The following is a 19,375-nucleotide window of genomic DNA, read 5'->3' as shown; positions in this document are numbered from 1 at the left end:
ATTTACCGCAATTGGAATTAACTCACACATGAGTACACAAATATGATTTTTCAAACCGTTATGGTTAGCCGTTGCATGTAGATGTAGTTCAAATTTGAATTACGGTCATTAAATGGCTAGAAAATCACTTAAATGTCTTCAAAAGGTCAAATGACCCCTGAAATTTTCCAAATTTTCACATGAAAGTTGTATTAGTGCACGTTACACATAGAAAAAATTAAAGGCTGTAAGAGGAAGCTATCTCCCGTTCGTCATCAAACATGCATTGTTCCCTCTCGGAACCATGAGCCTTCTAGTGAGTTGCTCCGGTTTGTGAGGGGTGTGTCCAAACTTTCGTCACACATGCCAAATTTTGTACCACATCATCTTGGTGGCATGACATTACATCAACCAAGGTTTCAGGTGTTTCTGATATTTTTTTTATTTTTTGGAATTTAAATGCCATGGCACTCCATGCTTAATTGTGTCATAGCCGTTAGACCAATATGTTTGAAAATTCCTTCCAATTTACCGCATATGGAATTAAATCGCGCACAAGTACACAAATTATGACTTTTCAAACGGTTATGGTTAGCTGTTGCATGTACATGTAGTTCAAATTTCAATTACGGACATTAAATGGCTAGAAAATCACTTAAATGTCTTAAAAGGTCAAATGACCCCTGAAATTTTCCAAAAATTTGACATGAAAGTTGTGTTAGTACTACAAAATTTCTCATACATTTAAAACACTATCCGTTGCCACTTTACTCCAAATTTGTCTTTCACAGCTAATAAAAGATATCTACAACATCACACAAAGTTGTTTTCTAGGAACCGTTTGAGATGAAAATATCTGGGTATATTTAAGTCTCCCTCCTTAAGCTTCGCCGGTTCGTCTGCTCCAGTGCCGGCAACCCCCGAATCCACGAATCCCGATCCCCACTCCCGCACCCCCTTCTTGCAAAGATGATGCCGTGGAAATGCTTCGTGAAGGCCCGTACGATGGCCGTGTCCACCCCCACTGAGCGCCACCGCCTGCGCCGAGAGCGCGGCCGCCTACATCGAGAGAGCGACCGCCTACGCCGAGAGTGCTGCCGCATCCGCATTGAGTGCTGTCGCTTCCGCCGAGAGGGCGTCTACAGCAGCCGATAGGGCAGCTGCAGCAGCCGAGACGGCTGGAGCTGCTGTTGCGACGGCGGCTACAAACACCAAGAGCGCTCGAGCTGCCGTCTGTGGCGCGCCGATGTCGCCCTGGCCCGGGTCGAGGCCATCCACGCCAAGATCAAGGATGCACACGCCAAGATATTCCAGGCCACCTCGGACTCTAGCATGCAACCTGTCGGTGTCAAAACCGGCCGATCTTGGGTAGGGGGTCCCGAACAGTGCGTTTGAGGACCGAAGGAAACAGGAGACAAGGGCGACACGATGTTTACCCAGGTTTGGGCCCTCTTAATGGAGGTAAAACCCTACGTCCTGCTTGATTATATTTGATGAGTATAGGGGTTACAATAGTCGATCTACCTCGAGATCATAATGGCTAAACCCTAGATGTCTAGCCTATATGATTCATTCTTAGCCTCTATGTACGAAACCCTCCGGTTTAAGGATGGCAATGGGTCGGGTTTGGATTGGGTTGCACAATATCAAATCCATATCCATATCCATGTAGGCATTTTTTTCCCACCCATGAAAAAATCCACGGGTGAAAAAATGTGTCCATTTCCAAACCCGATGGATATCCATACCCACTGGATATCCATTGGGTCCTCTCGAGACATATAAATAAGATATAACACAATGTTAACATAAGCTCTTCCATTCTTGACCTTGTGGTAGGCTAGGCTTCACTTATGGTATACATTAACTTATGGTAAATCAACATTCACTGACATTCTAATTTCATTTAGTATTTTTTAACACATCAGAATGATGAGTCATTTAACAATGAGATAAAAATAAGGGAAGGGCGTTAGAGTATTCTACAGAGGGGATTGAATGTCAACTAATAAAACTTACGACGAGGATTGTGTAATTTATTCTGCATCCTTTAGATAACAATGTGTAAAATTATAGTGGGACATTTGATTGCGGGGTAGGGATAGTAGATTTTTGCTCATTAAGTCATACTATCAGGTCGGGTTTGGGTATACCCATGGGTCAAAGATTATATCCATGCCCTACCTGCAAACAAACGGGTCGGGTTTGGGCGCCACCCATGGACACAAAAGCATATCCAAACCCTATCCATTCGGGTCCGATATCCTTGGATATCCATGTCGATGGGTAAAATTGCCATCCTTACTCTGGTTTATATAGATACCAGAGGGGTCTAGTGTTGTACAGAGTCGGTTTAGTGAGAAAGGAAATAATGCATCCGAACGCTAAGCTTGCCATCCACGCAAAGGAGAGTCCCATCCGGACACGGGGAAAGGTCTTCTGCCTTGTATCTTCACGGCCCACCTGTCTGGCCCATATCAAATTGTCTGGACACTAAAGGACCCCTTAGTCCAGGACTCCCTCACTAGCCCCTGAACCAGTCTTCAATGACGATGTACTCGGCTCGTTGGTTGTCTTCGCTATTGCAAGGCGGGTTCGTTCTCTGCGTACAAAGTAGTCTCTTGAAAAAAAGATCTGTATCCGGCTCCGCATTATAGCTACAACCCTAAACCACAAGGGCATGATGTTTAATAAAGCATATCTTCTGACAACTTTTTCGGTGAAATGTTACGTCTGGCCTTTTTATTATTTCTAACCGTTTTGGCCTTCCGCTTCGTGTATCGAGGCGTGCCCTTCATTGACACGCCTTATCAAAGTAGAGATCGTTCCCCCTATTACATGATTTTCATCAATACGGGTTTGGGTAATCCAACCGTGCCGTTCACGTGACCCCTTGGGAATAGGTGAGTTTTAAGGCTAGTGGGGGGTGCTTGATATTCACTGCCTATATAAGCGGATAAGGATCCATTCTTTACCCCATGCCTTCATCCTTCCTCAGCCTTCCTGTCCTTGAGCTGCAACACCCAAGCTTTCAGCCTTTCCAACCACCCAACTCTCCCAGCCTTGTTCGGATCCGGTTTACAAGGCAAGTGGGTTGCCTCCTCCATCACGGAGAAGGACATCAAGGAGCTCCAGGAGGCGAAGTATTTCACCGCAGAAATAACACACTGGCTCCCAGCCAAAGAGCAAATCATCCCCACAGCGGAGCCCGGCGAGAGGGTTGTCTTCATCCCCTACTTCCTCTGCGGGCTAGGGTTTCCACTCCACCCCTATGTCCGTGGAATCATGTTCTATTACGGGCTGGATTTCCATGATCTGGCCCCAAACTCCTTCCTCCACATCTCGGCGTTCATCATCGTGTGTGAGGCGCTCCTCCGCATTCCTCCCCACTTCGGACTGTGGCTCAAGGTTTTCAATGTGAAGCCGAAGGTGGTTGACGGGAAGCATGTTGACTGCGGCGGCGCCGTGGTGAGCAAACTCCCCAAAACCACTTGGCACAAGGGGGCCTTTATGGAGACCTTGAAGGTGTGGCGGCAGGAGTGATTCTATATCACCGAGCCCCGAGGTACCAAATGGGCATCTGCCCCTGAATTTAGATCTGGGCCTCCCATGCGGCTTGCATCTTGGACCAACAAGGGTCTAGACTGGGGATCAACCAACGAAGTGACGATGCTGCAAAAGCGCATCAAGAGCATGATAAAGAAACACACCAGTCTCACTGACGTGATTCAGGTGATGCTCTTCTGCCGGATACTCCCATGCCAACGCTGACCTCTCCGCATGTGGGAGTTTAATCCGGACGCCCCCCGGACCCTGCAACACTTCTTCGGTACAACCCACGAAGAGATCTAAAAATTGCTTTTTAATGTCCAGAAGTCGTGACCGGAGAAGACCGAAGATATTGGTCTTGACAGCGCGCATCCAGCAACTGAGGTAAGCTCCTTTCTTCCAAACATAATTTCGATCCAAAAATCAAGGGGTATACTGAGACACCATTCCTTTATTCAGGGTTGGATAGCGAAAGCGGAGCGGATCAGGTGTCTGGCGCCGCTACCAGAAAACCCGGTCGATACTCTGCTGACGAGGATGCTGGCGGCGGAGAAGAAGGCCAGGAATAAGGGCAAGGAGGCAAAAAGCAACCTCCACCGCAAAGGTACTTCGGATGTAGTGTCCGGAGATACCGAAGCTCTCTCCTCCCATAAGGGATATTAAGACGAAGAGGAGGAAGAAGAAAAGGGCGGCCTCCGCAGACCTAGAGGCGGAGGCGTCCAAAAGGGGGAAGATATACCTCTCGGATGGCTCGGGCTCGGATGCCGAAGTCATCCCCCAGCGGCGCCCCAGGGCAAAGCCCCTGGCCGAATCATAAGCTTTCAAAAATATTGCACATATATCCGGTCTTCTACAGTTTGTAAGATAACATATCATTATGTGTTCCAATCTGACCCATGATCTCCCTCAACAATCATCATCTTAGGGGGACTTTTTGGCACCGGAGATGGTGGAGAGCGAGACGCCTCTGCGAGCTTCTCCACCACGTGCCACGGATGACACCGAGGTGTTATCCCACAGGACTTCTCCAGGCCAGGAAGAAGTGCGGGAGGTCGTCAAGATGGAGCCAGAGGGTAATGCCTCGGCTGCCGAAAACATGGGGGGACCCACCCCTATGGAGACCGACGACGGGTGCCATGATCAACCTGAATCCCAGCCGAACACCATTCCGGAGACCAGTACGGTTCCGGAATCAAGCGGGCAACCCCCTTTGAAGGAGGGGGGAGCGCCGACTCCACCGGCAACCTCCTTTACTCCGGAGGCGCCGGACACTCTAACGAAAGTACTTCAACGTGCTTCCATCGTAGAAGAGCACTGTACCCTGATGGGCTCGGTGGTTGAGAAGATTCAGTCCGCTAAGAGCATGCTGGATGAAGCCTTTACCAGCCTACTAACAGGCTTTGAGGTATGCGACGTAAGACGCCTTTTATATGAAAAAAATTGCGCCTGTATACGGATAGTAGCCCCTGAGACTATGTTCGGTTTTGGACAAAGCCGAACAGAGGATCAAATGAATATCTCAGAAAGTGACGTACATATCTATTGAATGTACATGCTTCCCTATTGGCGGCGACCGCCCAGGCCGCTGAAGTTTCCGAGCTCAAAAGGAAGCTGAAGCTGGCCGATGACGACCTCGATCGTATTAACTAACGGTTCGATGAGGCACAAGGTACATACTTGTACGATTGAAATTATATTCAGGGAGTTTTAAGCTAACACACTTGCTTGTGTAAATGATTTGAAGGTAGTGCGACCGAGGTTGAGACTCTCAAGGGCACCCTGTCACAAGTCCAAAAGCAGGAGCAGGAGAGTAGGGCAGCTACTGATAAAGCGCTACAGATTTAAAGGCCGAACAGGTCACACGCTGTCAGTATGAGGAGAGGGTGGCCGAAGTCGAGCAAGATCTCAAAGATGCTGCTCATAAGTGTGAGGCCTTGGAGAAGGAGAATAAGGCTCAAGCAGTTGAACTCTCCAAGGCTCTTCAAGAGGCTAGGGAGGCGCGGACTGAGTCCTGGGCGGCCCACAAGGAGATCAAGCAAGCTAAGCAGATAGCGGCTGGTAAGCCCTTTCTTTTACAGAGTAAATTCAGCAGTCAAGAATATGCCTTGCTTACTCGCTTGTGGAGTTCTCGAGATGCGTTTGCAGATCTTCCGGGAGCGCCGTTGACGCTGTGAAGTTTTTCCGGGCCCAAGAGGGGAACACGACGGAGAAACTCTTCTGGTCGAAGTACCTGGCACCGGAGCGTCAAGTGCTATTGAATGACCAGATGATGCAGCTGGCAGAGCTGCATAAGATGTCCGGATTAGCCATGAAGGACATCATAGTCCGGTTATGGCCAGCCGAACCCATTCCTGGCAGCTACATCGGCTTGGTCAGGCGGCTTACCGATGCCCTATCGTGAATCGAAGCTGTTAAGCGCTCCTCGTGCATTGAGGGTGCTCGGATGGCCTTTTCCAGTGTCAAGATGCGTTGGGCAAAGATGAAGGCCGCCGTCGTAGCAGTTGAAAGGGCCGCTCGAAGGCAAGGACTATCGCAAGCCGGAGCGCTATTTGGAAGATGTCCTAGAAGGAGCCTGTTTAATAGAGGGTTAGTGCTCGAAAGATATGATATTTGAATGAATGTATTCGGGCTACACAGACTGTGTGTTATGAAACAAGTTCTTTGTATAATATGATTGCTTTTTTATCACAAATTATTTTCCTCCTGTGCGGCCGTTTGTTGTATCTGAAAGTTTGCCAGTCGTCGGCTTCAGCCCCCACGTAGATACTACAAGGGTGTTCGGAATAGCATGTGACCACTCTTGCCCCAATGTCTGGGTCCGTAAAGGAGGTGATCGTGCATCGAATGAGGCAATCAGACTATGTGGCTTTACCACTTTCACTTAGCCATAGGAGTTTGACAATGGGATTATAGGCTTAGCCCCTAGTGTTGTTTGGCTATCCGAACTTGGGTGCTTTAGACGCCTGACCGGGTGAAGGCCAGTCCTTCGTGTGAAACGGAAAAAATCGCGAAAAGATTTAATAAGTCACCGAACCGCAGACCAGCTGTCACCATATCATGACAGTCAGTTTTTGGCTTTCTCTACTGAGGTGTTTGACCGAGTGAGCCAGAAACACAATCGCATCAGTTCTCCCTTTACTACCTTAGCCGAACAAGCGGAACGTAAGGTGGTAACCACAGGAGCCGGGCAACCCAACTATTGACCAAAGACATGATTCAGATCCGATGTATATAATGTGGTATTCGGGACGCCGAAGTGTACTATGAAAGTGTTCGGACTTTTTGTTTTTGAATATTTGTGGCTGAATAGAGCCCTGGTAATTAATGCCAATGTGTATATGTTAATCAATCGTGACGGCGGGATACAGATTATGGAATAGGCCAATACCGAATAAGGTAGGACAAAACTGTTTTTGCTATGTTCTGATTGATATGTCAAACGTTCTCTTACAGAGAATGCTATAATCATCAAGGCTATTTTACATGCCGAGAATTCAAGGGAAAGCTCTGTACAGGTCCTAAAAAGGAAAAGGTGGTCTTGAAGATCCTTTGGACACTTGTTGCATGTCTGTGCCGCTTTTCACCGTGGTGTAGGATCCTTTGAGAGGATCAAACAATCGAGGATATATAAGGGGCCTGGAAAAGGGGCCTCGGTACCATCGTAAAGTGATGTAGGTTGTAAAGAACCTGAAAAATAGAAACAAGAAGAAAAAAGGGCGAATATGAGGGTCCGAATAGGGTCGCACCATATTGTGGACTTTTGTTTTTAGTGCACCTCCAACCTCGCCCATGGTATTTTTAGTGCGTAATTATCTACACGCGGTATGTATGCCGCAATCAGGTTGGGGTTTTGGCAGAGGCTGAATTGCTAATCTAGCTCTGGACGAGCTGGACTGTCATTCTGTGGGGTAGACCAGACTCGTTTGACTGTGTCCTGGGGCTTGACTGCCGATGTAGTATTGGGCTTGATAAGGCCACCCTGTACTTTAGCTGCTAGGGCCGCGGTATGCTCCTCGGTACGGAGGGAGCTCTCCGTGTTTCCATTGATTGTTATGACTCCCCGTGGTCTGGGCATATTGAGCTTTAGATATGCATAGTGCGGGACTGCATTGAAACGGGCAAAAGCAGTTCGTCCAAGAAGTGCATGGTAACCACTGCGGAAAGGGACGATGTCGAAGATCAAATCTTCGCTTTGGAAATTAACCGAGGAGCCAAAGACTACCTCCAGCGTTATTGACCCTGTGCAACAAGCCTCTACACCGGGTATTACTCCTTTAAAGGTTGTCTTGGTGGGCTTGATCCTTGAGGGATCAATAACCATTTTACGGATAGTGTCTTGATAAAGCAGATTGAGACTATTGATGCCGTCCATGAGGACTCACGTCAGATGGAATCCGTCGATGATAGGGTCGAGGACCAATGCTGCCGAACCTCCATGACGGATACTAGTTGGATGGTCTCTGTGATCGAAGGGGGTCGGGCAGGCCGACCATAGGTTGAATTTTGGGGCGACTGGCTCTATGGCGTAAACGTCCCTTAGTGCGCGCTTGCGCTCCCGCTTGGGGATATGAGTGACATAGATCATGTTCACTACTTTTACCTTGGGGGAAATTTCTTTTGCCCCTGTGTTTGATGGGCGAGGCTCATCATCATCCTCGCTGGGTGGCCCTTTCCCCTTATGTTCGCTATTTATTTTACCTGCCTGTTTAAAGACCCAGCAATTTCTGTTGGTATGATTAGCAGGCTTGCCCGAGGTGCCATGGATCTGGCAAGACCGTCTTTGTTTCCTTTGAATGGCTTTTCCCACTGACCGGGTTTAGAGCCACTGAATCCAGCGTTGACTGCCATGTCTTTGGTATCGTCATTGTTGCTTCGATGCTTGTGTATGTTGCATCGTGGCCTTCCGTTGCCATCTCTGGCTTTGGAGGTGTCGGGGTCGCTGGTGCTGTTGCTTCTACGAGCTAGCCAGCTATCTTCTCCCGCGCAAAAGCGGGTCATAAGTGCGGTGAGGGCTGCCATGCACTTCGGTTTTTCTTGGCCGAGATGTCGGGTGAGCCACTCATCGCAGACGCTGTGTTTGAAGGCCGCGAGGGCTTCGGCGTCTGGACAATCGACAATTAGGTTCTTTTTAATTAAGAACCTGGTCCAGAGCTTACGACCTGACTCTCCGGGTTGTTGGACTATATGACTAAGGTCATCAACGTCTAGAGGCCGAACACAGGTACCTTGGAAGTTTTCTCTAAAGGCATCTTCCAAATCTTCCCAGCTACCAATAGAGTTTTCTGGGAGGCTGTTTAACCAGTGTTGTGCTGGTCCCTTGAGCTTTAGGGGAGGTACTTGAAGGCATGGAGATCATCACAGCGAGCCATGTGGATGTGGAGAAGAAAATCTTCGATGCATACTGTGGGATCCGTTGTTCCGTCGTACGATTCAATGTTCATGGGTTTAAACCCTTCTGGGAACTGGTGCTCCATTACCTTATCAGTGAAACATAAGGGGTCCGCGACGCCTCTGTATCGGTCAACGTTGCAACGGAGAGCGGATGACATCTATGTGCGGTTTTTGGCCCTAGTGAGGTTAGGCCTGTCAGGCCAGGCCTGCCGATCCTCTTCTCGCATTGGGGTGTGCCCCTTGATCCATAGATTGATCTTGTTTGGCCTGTCCTATTATCCAGGTCTTGTCGTAGATCGTAGGTGTATCCTGGAGCCGCTGTCTCTCTGCCCTTATGGTGAGGTGGTGCGGGTTGGTGTTCGGTGTGTGTGGCTGCTTTGTCTCGCCCACGTGGTGGCCGATTTGGTTTATCGGCGAGGTCGTGTTTTGCCGGGTTTGGCTTGACGGCCTCGTCGTCGAATTGTGGCAGTAGTCGGCGCTTCGGATAAGTTTTTGTTGGGCGTTGAAGGCCATATTCTTCGGCAGCTAGGACCTGACTCCATCTGTCATTGAGCGTATCTTGTTCAGCTTGGAGCCATTTCTGCTGCTTTTTTAGGCTTCTCGCAGTGGTGATTAGATGGCGCTTATAGTGCTCCTGCTCAAGTGGTTCTTCTGGCATGATGTGACGCCCCGAGACCGATGCGCCAGGTGTCTCCTAGTTATTCGCCGTCGTTGCCATGTCATTTGCTTGCGTGTTGCATTTCATCACATCATCATGTGCATTGCATCATCATGTTTTCAAAACTTGCATCCATCCCGGCCTCCCCGTTCTTTCCGTTGTCCGTTCTGAGCCCGTCCACACTTGCACGCGCCCACGACATGTCCGAAATATTTATTTTATTAGTGGCCGGAAAATGTTCTCGGAAGGGGTTGAAAGTAGGCATGCGGTGTTTTTATAGTGTAGATAGGCCTCCTGTCAAATTTCATCGCATTCGGAGTCCGTTTGACCCCCCAACGGTTAACTATAGCGACAATATAGTCGGTCTTTTCGTCGGACGTTTTCGGTCTCCGGAAACCGCTGTCGGGTCTCTCTCTCTTCTCTTCTCTTCTCTCAGCCTGAGGCCTTCCGCACAGCCCTCTACCTACCACCAGGCCCAACCTAACCTCTCTCGTCAGCCCGCGGCCCTTCTCGCGCGCGCATCCGAAAAGCTGTCCCGGACCCGACCCGGAAAGTCGTCACCGTTGGATCCGGATCATCCCCGAACATCTATAAAGCATCTCCATTTTTTATTTGGACTCACCTAATCCATTTATTCTCAACCGTCCGATTTAATCGAAGGGTCCAAATGTTACCCTCTTTTTCTATATATAGACCTAATTGCCTAATCCCTAAAATCTAGGGCATTTGTCCCTTACCCCGCCGCCGCCGCTGCATCTTCATCGGGATCCATCCTGAGCCAACCCGCGTGTAACGCCCTCGATGCGGCTATCTCTCCCACGTGTCGAAGCACGACTTAGAGGCATAACCGCATTGAAAGCAATGTCGCAAGTGAGGTAATCTTCACACAACCCATGTAATGCATAAGGGAAAAAGATACATAGTTGGCTTACAATCACCACTTCACACAATTACATGAATAAAGCATTACATCATACAGATACAAACAAGGTCCGACTATGGAACCAAAATAAAAGAAGAACCCCAAATGCGACAAGGTCCCCGATCGACCCCAACTGGGCTCCACTACTGATCAACTAGAACGAAGCAAGACAAAGGACAAGATCTTCAACGAGCTCCTCCTGAGCTTGGTTGCGTCATCTGCACGGACTCAACGGCACCTGCAAACTAGTTTTGGAAGTATCAATGAGCCACAGGGACTCAGCAATCTCACACCCTCGCGATCAAGACTATTTAAGCTTATGGGTAAGGTAAAGGTATGAGGTGGAGCTGCAGCAAGCGACTAGCATATATGGTGGCTAACATACGCAAAAGAGAGCGAGAAGAGAAGGCAAAGCACGGTCGATAGAAGTATGATCAAGAAGTGATCCTAAAACAACCTACGTCAAGCATAACTCCAACACCGTGTTCACTTCCCGGACTCCGCCGGAAAGAGACCATCACGGTTACACACGCGGTTGATGCATTTTAATTAAGGTCAACTTCAGGTTTTCTACAACCGGACGTTAACAAATTCCCATCTGCCCATAACCGCGGGCACGACTTTCGAAAGTTTAAATACCTGCAGGGGTGTCCCAACTTAGCCCATCACAAGCTCTCACAGTCAACGAAGGAATAGACCTCCTTCCGAGACATTCCGACCAGACTCGGTATCCCGGTTCTACAAGACATTTCGACAGGGTAAAACTAAATCAGCAACACTGCCCGAATGTGCCGACAAATCCCGATAGGAGCTGCACATATCTCTTTCTCAGGGCACATTCAGATGAGCCAGACGTCGGGTAGGCCAGCCTTTACTTAAGGCTAACTGTCAAGGGGTTCCCATTATTACTCAACCGCGTAAGGAACACAAAATCCAGAAACATAACACTGATATGACGGAAACTAGGGCGGCAAGAGTGGAACAAAACACCAGGCATAAGGCCGAGCCTTCCACCCTTTACCAAGTATATAGATGCATTTATTAAATAAGATATATAGTGATATCTCAACAAGTAAACATGTTCCAACAAGGAACAACATCTCCATGTTCCAACAAGGAACAAAACTTCAATCTTCACCTGCAACTAACAACGCTATAAGAGGGGCTAAGCAAAGCGGTAACATAGCCAATCAACGGTTTGCTAGGACAAGGTGGGTTAGAGGCTTGGTTCAACAATATGGGAGGCATGATGAGCAAGTGGTAGGTATCGCAGCATAGGCATAGCAAAAGAGCGAGCATCTAAGCAAGCAAAGATAGAAGTGATTTCGAGGGTATGATCATCTTGCCTGAAATCCCGCAAGGAAGAAGAACGAGTCCATGAAGAAGACAAACGGACGTAGATGAACGGTTCCTCACAAATGCGACGTTATCGGAACCAACCCAAAGAAGCAAACACCGGAAAAGAACCACACAACATAGTAAACAACCAACACATGAACATGGTATGATATGCGGGATGCGGTATGCGATGCATATGCATGATTTACAAAGGAATGAATGAAACTGGCCTCAACATGGAAATCCAAGTGTGCCACTGGAAAGATGAGATGAAATTGCTTGAAAATGATATAAAGATCACCGGAATCGGAGTAACGGTTTGGAAATGGCATGCAATTCAAATATGACCACATTCTGCGATTTACAGCAAGTAGCCATCTAAAGGCAACGAGATGAACATGCTACAGCACCCAAACATGGCAACAAAATACATGGAAGGAATCAATTCATGATACTGAACAGAAGTCTAGCACTGAGCTACGGCCAATTCATACATTAACAGGTTCAAACAAGCATGGCAAAAATGTATATGGCAAACAGATTTCAGACTTAGTGAAATTAACACTTGTCTGGAATTTCAGATCAGATAGCACTATTTGGAGCATGAAAACTATATGCTACAGGACCTGAACATGGCAAAGTAAAGCATGGCATGGAGCTACTCAAAGAGCTTAACAAAAGTCCCTTAGTGACCTTGAGTCAAAAGGGATCATAAAATACAATCACAAGCATGCGAACATGACAAAAACATAATCAGATCCCAGACTTAGTGAAAGCTGGAGCATGCTGGAAAACACAATCACAAGTTTACGAGCTCGATGCACTCACTACAGAGCAAGTCATGACAATCTAAGCATACATCCATCAAGAATACATAAAATGTAAGCTAGACATGGCAAGAACAATAGCATAGCATGCACGGATCAACTACAACATCATCAGCAGAATCGCTAACAAGTAGACAATCTGCCCAGATTCACGAAGTAGCAAAAGTAGAGCTCGATTGACTCAAGCTACGGTGCTCCATAATTGCAAACAAAGACAAGGATGGATAGAGCACTATAAGATTAACAGAACATCCTTACTGATCATCCTCAAAAGAGGCACGGATCACTAGGAAACAACATGAACATATGGCATAATGAGATAAACAGATCAAGGACTTAGTGGAAATGCTAAGTCCCTGAAATCAGCATTACCAAGTGCCTCACTTTGCAAGATTGTGCTAGTCACCACACACATCACAAAAATACATGGGTTGCACCTCTGGAAAGATGGCAAAACCCTTAACAAAACATATGTAGAACTAATGGGCATAACATGCACCCAATAATCATGGCAAAAATGACAAATATCTAAATGGAGCAGCACATTTGACAATTAACTCAAGTAGCACTCTTCTAACAGCATTTCGGGCATCAAGATGCACTCAAATGAAAATGATGCAATGAGATGAAATGATGTACTCTTTGAGGTTGATATGTTATATGCCCAAAACGGAGCTACGGATGCGGAGATACAAGATGATGAAAAACGCAAAATAGTTAGGGTTTCGGGGCAAAAGTCAACCGAGGTGATTTTTGGATCTGAGATCCAGATTGGGCTGGCGTGGAAAACGAGGTTTGCCGGAACGACGAACTTGCCGGAGATGAAGCTGGAGGTCGCCGAACTTGGTGGATCCGGCCGGGAGATGGAGGGCGGCGGCCGGAGTCGATGCGGTGGCCGACAAGCTCCGGCGGCGCGCGGGTAGTTGGCGCGGTGGTCGAGGCCATGGCGCCTGGCTGCGGAGCAGCGGCGAGCCACCGGCGGGACTGTAGCACCGGCGAGGGGAGGCGGGCCGGCGCCGGCGAGCTCGGAGGGCCTCGGCGGGGAGGCGGCGCGACGCTGCGCCTCGGGCGACCGCAAGGGAGGAGCGGCGCTGGCCGCGGGAAGCTCGGGCCGGGCAGGCCGGCCTCGGGCCCGCAGGGCCGCGGCCGCGTGAGGAGAGAGAGGGGCGGGGCGCGGTGACGTGTCGCGCGCTGAGTGGGTGAGGGCGCCGGCGGGGCTGAGGTGGCGGCGCACGATTCACCGGAGTGAGGTGGCTGGCGGCGGCGGACATGTCCGGCGCGACGAGGATTTTTGTCCGGGGGCGCGAGGTAGGGGAAGGCTAGGGTTAGACCGCAAATTTCGGAGGGGATCACTTATTTATAGGTAGAGGGAGCTAGGAGAGTCCAAATGAGGTGCGGTTTGCAGCCACGCGATCGTGATCGAACGCTCTAGAAGATGGAGAGGGTTTAGGTGGGTTTTGGGCCAAAATGGAAGGGTGTTGGGATGCAACACACACGAGGCCTTTTCGGTCCCTCGGTTAACCGTTGGAGTATCAAATGAAGCCCAAATGGTACGAAACTTGACAGGCGGTCTACCGGTAGTAAACCAAGGCCGCTTGGCAAGTCTCGGTCCAATCCGGAAATGTTTAATCCCCACACATGAAAGAAAGGTAGAAATGACCACCGGAGAAGAACGAAGCGCCGGATTGTAAAACGGACAACGGGGAAAATGCTCGGATGCATGAGACGAACATGTATGCAAATGAAATGCACATGATGACATGATATGCAATGCATGACACGCAAGCAATGACAAGGCAACAACAGCGAATAACAGGAAGACACCTGGCACATCGGTCTCGGGGCGTCACACCGCGCCTCCTTCCTCCCTCATATTCAGCACCACACCATCCCACCTCCTCCTCTCGATTCCCTCCTCCCGAGCCTCGCCGGACTGCACTTGAGCCCATCCAGTTGCCGCTGCTACTGTCGTTCCCCTGCCGTGGCGCCCGAGATGCACAGGAGCAGGAGCACCTCCAAGCCGCTGACCATGCCGGGCCTCCACTTCTCCTCCCGTGCACCTCCGCTCGTCCTCTCGCATCGCGGGCAAGCTCCAGTGAGCTGCAGGCCGTCGCCATGCCCTGCCTCTCCTTGTCTCATTTTCCCTCTATTTCACTCACAGGTCTCTCTCTCTCTTTCTTGCCACAACAGGGAACCGCCGCCACCAGGGAGCCTCCCATGCCCAGCACCTCCTCCGCCCCTGCTTCGCCGGCCTCTCCTGCTTCGCCCTGCGTCCCTGCTGCCGGAGCCTGGCCAAGTCCCCGCGCCGCTGGCCCTGCCGCTGCGCCGCCGTCAGTCCAGCAAGACCCGCCTCTGCTTTGCTCGAACAGGGAAGAGGACACCCTGCCTCCGCTCGCTTGGTTCACCTGCGCGTTGACCGTGCCGTCGCCTCGTCAGGCCGCCCCATCTAAGCCTTATGCGTGGCCCAGCGCCTCCTCCCTCGTCTTGATATGGGTTTTGGCCCATGGTGAGGCCACCCCAGCGCCCTTCCTCTGGTTTTTCCCTGTTGGGCCAGTCCGCCTCTGTTTCGGCCCGACTGTGGTTTTTTCCTGTCCATGTGATTTTAGCTATTTATCCAGTAAAAACAGATTTACATAAAACCCCTTCATGATCATGCATTTCATAACTCCACAACCGTGCATCGGTTTAAAATGATTTATATATGAAAATTGCTTAGTTTTTCATCTAGTTTCATAATATGCAACTTTCATGCATGTTAAAAATGTTTAAACCTGCTGTTTGCATTTATTTGCTTAATTGCCATGTTAAAATGATTTAATTCATAACTAATTAACCGTAGTTCCAAATTTAACAAACTTTATATGTAAATGGGGTAGAAAAATGCCTAGTTCAACATGGTGTACTTGTTTTGCATGTTTAACAACTCTAAAATATGGTTTAGTTCAGAACAGTACCAAATCCATAAATATGCACATGAGGATTTTCCGGATTTATTGTTTGTTGTTCCGGCCTCATTTAAACTTGCCTAGATAGGTAGTTTTCATTTGCTTCACCTCTTGCCATGTTAATCAACATTTCATATTGTTGGGTACATAAACGGGAGAGAACTAAATAAGTCACGTGGTGTTTTGTCAATATGCAACTCATTGCATATTGAGCTCCACTTAATTTGTCGTATTGTTTGTGCACTTTGCCATGCCATGAATCATTAAACCGGGCATGCATCATACTTGGTTGTGCATGATGCCATGTTTATGTGATGGTTGTTTGCGATGTTGCTTGCTTCTGTCCGGGTTGCTTCTCCCGTTAGCTTCGGTTCCATTCTAGAGCTGTGAGGATCCGTTCGACTACGCCCGCTTGTCTCCTTCATGGACTCGTTCTTCTTCCTTGCAGGATCTCAGGCAAGATGACCATACCCTCGAAATCACTTCTATCTTTGCTTGCTAGTTTCTCGTTCTTTTGCTATGTCACGATACCTACCACTTGCTATATCGTGCCTCCCATTTTTGCCATGTCAAGCCTCTAACCCACCTTTCCTAGCAAACCGTTGTTTGGCTATGTTACCGCTTTGCTCAGCCCCTCTTATAGCGTTGCTAGTTGCAGGTGAAGATGAAGTTTGTTCCATGTTGGAACATGGATATGTTGGGATATCACAATATCTCTTATTTTAATTAAGGCATCTATATACTTGGTAAAGGGTGGAAGGCTCGGCCTTATGCCTAGTGTTTTGTTCCACTCTTACCGCCCTAGTTTCCGTCATACCGGTGTTATGCTCCTTGATTTTGCATTCCTTATGCGGTTGGGTGTTATGGGAACCCCTTGACAGTTCGTTATGAATAAAACTCCTCCAGCAAGGCCCAACCTTGGTTTTACCATTTGCCTCACCACGACCTATACTTTTCCCTTGGGAGTCGCGCTCTCAAGGGTCATATTTATTTTAACCCCCCGAGCCAGTGCTTGTCTAAGTGTTGGTCCGAACCAGAGCACCGTGCAGGACCGTCCCTTGGAAACTTGGGTTATGTTGGTTTCTGTGCGCTTAGATTATCCGGTGTGCCCTGAGAACGAGATATGTGCAGCTCCTATCAGGATTTGTCGGCACAACGGGTGGTCTTGCTGGTCTTGTTTTACCATTGTCGAAATGTCTTGTAACCGGGACTCCAAGTCTGATCGGGTCTTCCTGGGAGAAGGAATATCCTTCGTTGACCGTGAGAGCTTGTGATGGGCTAAGTTGGGACACCCCTGCAGGGTTTGAACTTTCGAAAGCCGTGCCTGCGGTTATGGGCAGATGGGAATTTGTTAATATCCGGTTGTAGAGAACTTGACACTTAACTTAATTAAAAATGCATCAACCATGTGTGTAGCCGTGATGGTCTCTTTTCGGCGGGGTCCGGGAAGTGAACACGGTTCTTGTGTTATGCTTGAACGTAAGTAGATTCAGGATCACTTATTGATCACTTCCAGTTCACGACCGTTGCTTTGCTTCTCTTCTCGCTCTTATTTGCGTATGTTCACGCTTAGCGATTTGCTGCAGCTCCACCTCACTACCCCTTTCCTACCCATAAGCCTAAATAGTCTTGATCTCGCGGATGTGAGATTGCTGAGTCCTCGTGACTCATAGATACTTCCAAATAGTTGCAGGTGCCGATGATTCCAGTGCAGATGACGCAACCCAGCTCCAGTGGGAGCTCATTGAAGATCTCGTTCGTTGTGTTGTTTCGTTTCCTATTGATCAGTAGTGGAGCCCAGTCGGGTCGATCGGGGATCTAGCATCTGGGGTTTCTTCTTTACTTTGGTTCCGTAGTCGGATCTTGATTGTATTCTGGATGATGTATGTTTAACTTGTATTTGTGTGAAGTGGCAATTGTAAGCCAACTTTGTATCCCTTTCTTATTCAGTACATGGGATTGTGTGAAGATTACCCCTAGCTCTTGCGACAAACCTACCATGCGGCTATGCCTCTAAGTCGTGCCCCGAGACGTGGGAGATATAGCCGCATCGTGGGTGTTTCACATGATGAATTCTTCGTCGCCAAGGCTCACATCATCCTCTGAGAGCGGTAGATAATTACTGTCCTCCGAGTCCTCGTTCCCGATCGGATCATCGGGGTTAACTTGCCCCTCCTCCACATCGTCTTGTTCGGGTGTTGGCTCGGTGGGGCCTTCGGGGTCTTTGGCACCCTCCGGAGTGTTATCGTCTTTGGTGTCGGTATTACTGTCTTTGCCATGACATGATTTTGAGCGGCGTCGCTGACGTCGAAGCTTTGGAGGTGCCTCTGCAGGCTTGTCCACAACCGGATCCTTCTCGTCGTTGTCATCATCCTCTTTGGGTGTGTCCACCATATACACATCATATGTGGAGGTGGCCGTCCAGCGTTCGGTAAACGGCGGGTTCTAGCCTTTTTCGTCTCCGGCATCGTCGTCCATGCCGTCGATGTCTTCGGAGGCGTAGTCCAGCATGTCGGTTAAATCTTCGATAGTGGCTATGAAGTGGGTTGTGGGTGGGGCGTAAAATTCCTCGCTTTCAGCCCCTAGTCCGAGTCGGGCGTAATTCGGAGGTTACTCCTTTGTGATGACGAGGGATTGCATTAAGTCCAGCGCCTTGTTTAAGAGCGAGATTTGGACGGGGAAACGAGAGTCCGCGGAGCTAGAGTACAAGGGTGAGTCCGGCCTTTCAATGATAGGAGGAACCTGGTCTGATTCCGAGTTCGCTGTGGAAACAATCGCCTCTGGATCTTCGATAGCGCGGTTTGTAGCGGAGAGTCCGGTGGGCTCTAAACTCCCATCTTCGGACCTGGCAGTTTGCTCCGAATCTAAGGCCAGAGCGGTGGTCGGGGCCGCGAACCCCTCGAAAATCAAGTCTCCTCAGATATCAGCGACATAATTTAGGTTCCCGAAACTAATAGGATGACCAGGGGCATAGCTATCAATCTGTTCGAGGTGACCAATCGAGTTGGCACGCAGAACGAAACTGTCGAACACGAAAATCTGGCCCGGGAGGAAAGCCACCCCGGAAACGGCATTATTGCTGACGATCGAACGAGCCATCGATCCTTCCGTTGACGTCACAGTGGAACTCTTAATGAAAGAACCAATGTCAGTGTCAAAACCGGCCGATCTCAGGTAGGGGGTCCCGAACTGTGCGTCTGAGGATCAAAGGAAACAAGAGACAAGTGCGACGTGATATTTACCCAGGTTCAGGCCCTCTTAATGGAGGTAAAACCCTACGTCCTGCTTGATTATATTTGATGAGTATAGGGGTTACAAGAGTCGATCTACCTTAAGATCGTAATGGCTAAACCCTAGATGTCTAGCCTATATGATTTGTTCTCAGCCTCTATGGACTAAACCCTCCGGTTTATATAGATACCGGAGGGGTCTACGGTTGTACAAAGAAAGGAAATAATGCATCCGAACGCTAAGCTTGTCATCCACGCAAATGAGAGTCCCATCCGGACACATGGAAATGTCTTCTGCCTTGTATCTTCACGGCCCACCAGTCCGGCCCATATAAAATTGTCCGGACACCCGAGGACCCCTTAGTCCAGGACTCCCTCACAACCCACGTCTGAAAAGGAGGCGGTGGCCATGGAGCAGCTGCTTCCTCATGAGGTCACCGAGCCGGAGCTGGAGATGTAGGAGGTGGTGCAGATCGAGGAGCGTTGGGAGGAGGAGTTGCGCGTGGCCGAGGTCGAGGTAGCGAAGAGTCTGTTCG

This window comes from Triticum urartu, chromosome 4 (assembly GCF_003073215.2).
Source record: "Triticum urartu cultivar G1812 chromosome 4, Tu2.1, whole genome shotgun sequence".
Taxonomy (NCBI): Eukaryota; Viridiplantae; Streptophyta; class Magnoliopsida; order Poales; family Poaceae; genus Triticum; species Triticum urartu.
Note: the sequence above shows the minus strand (reverse complement) of the source record.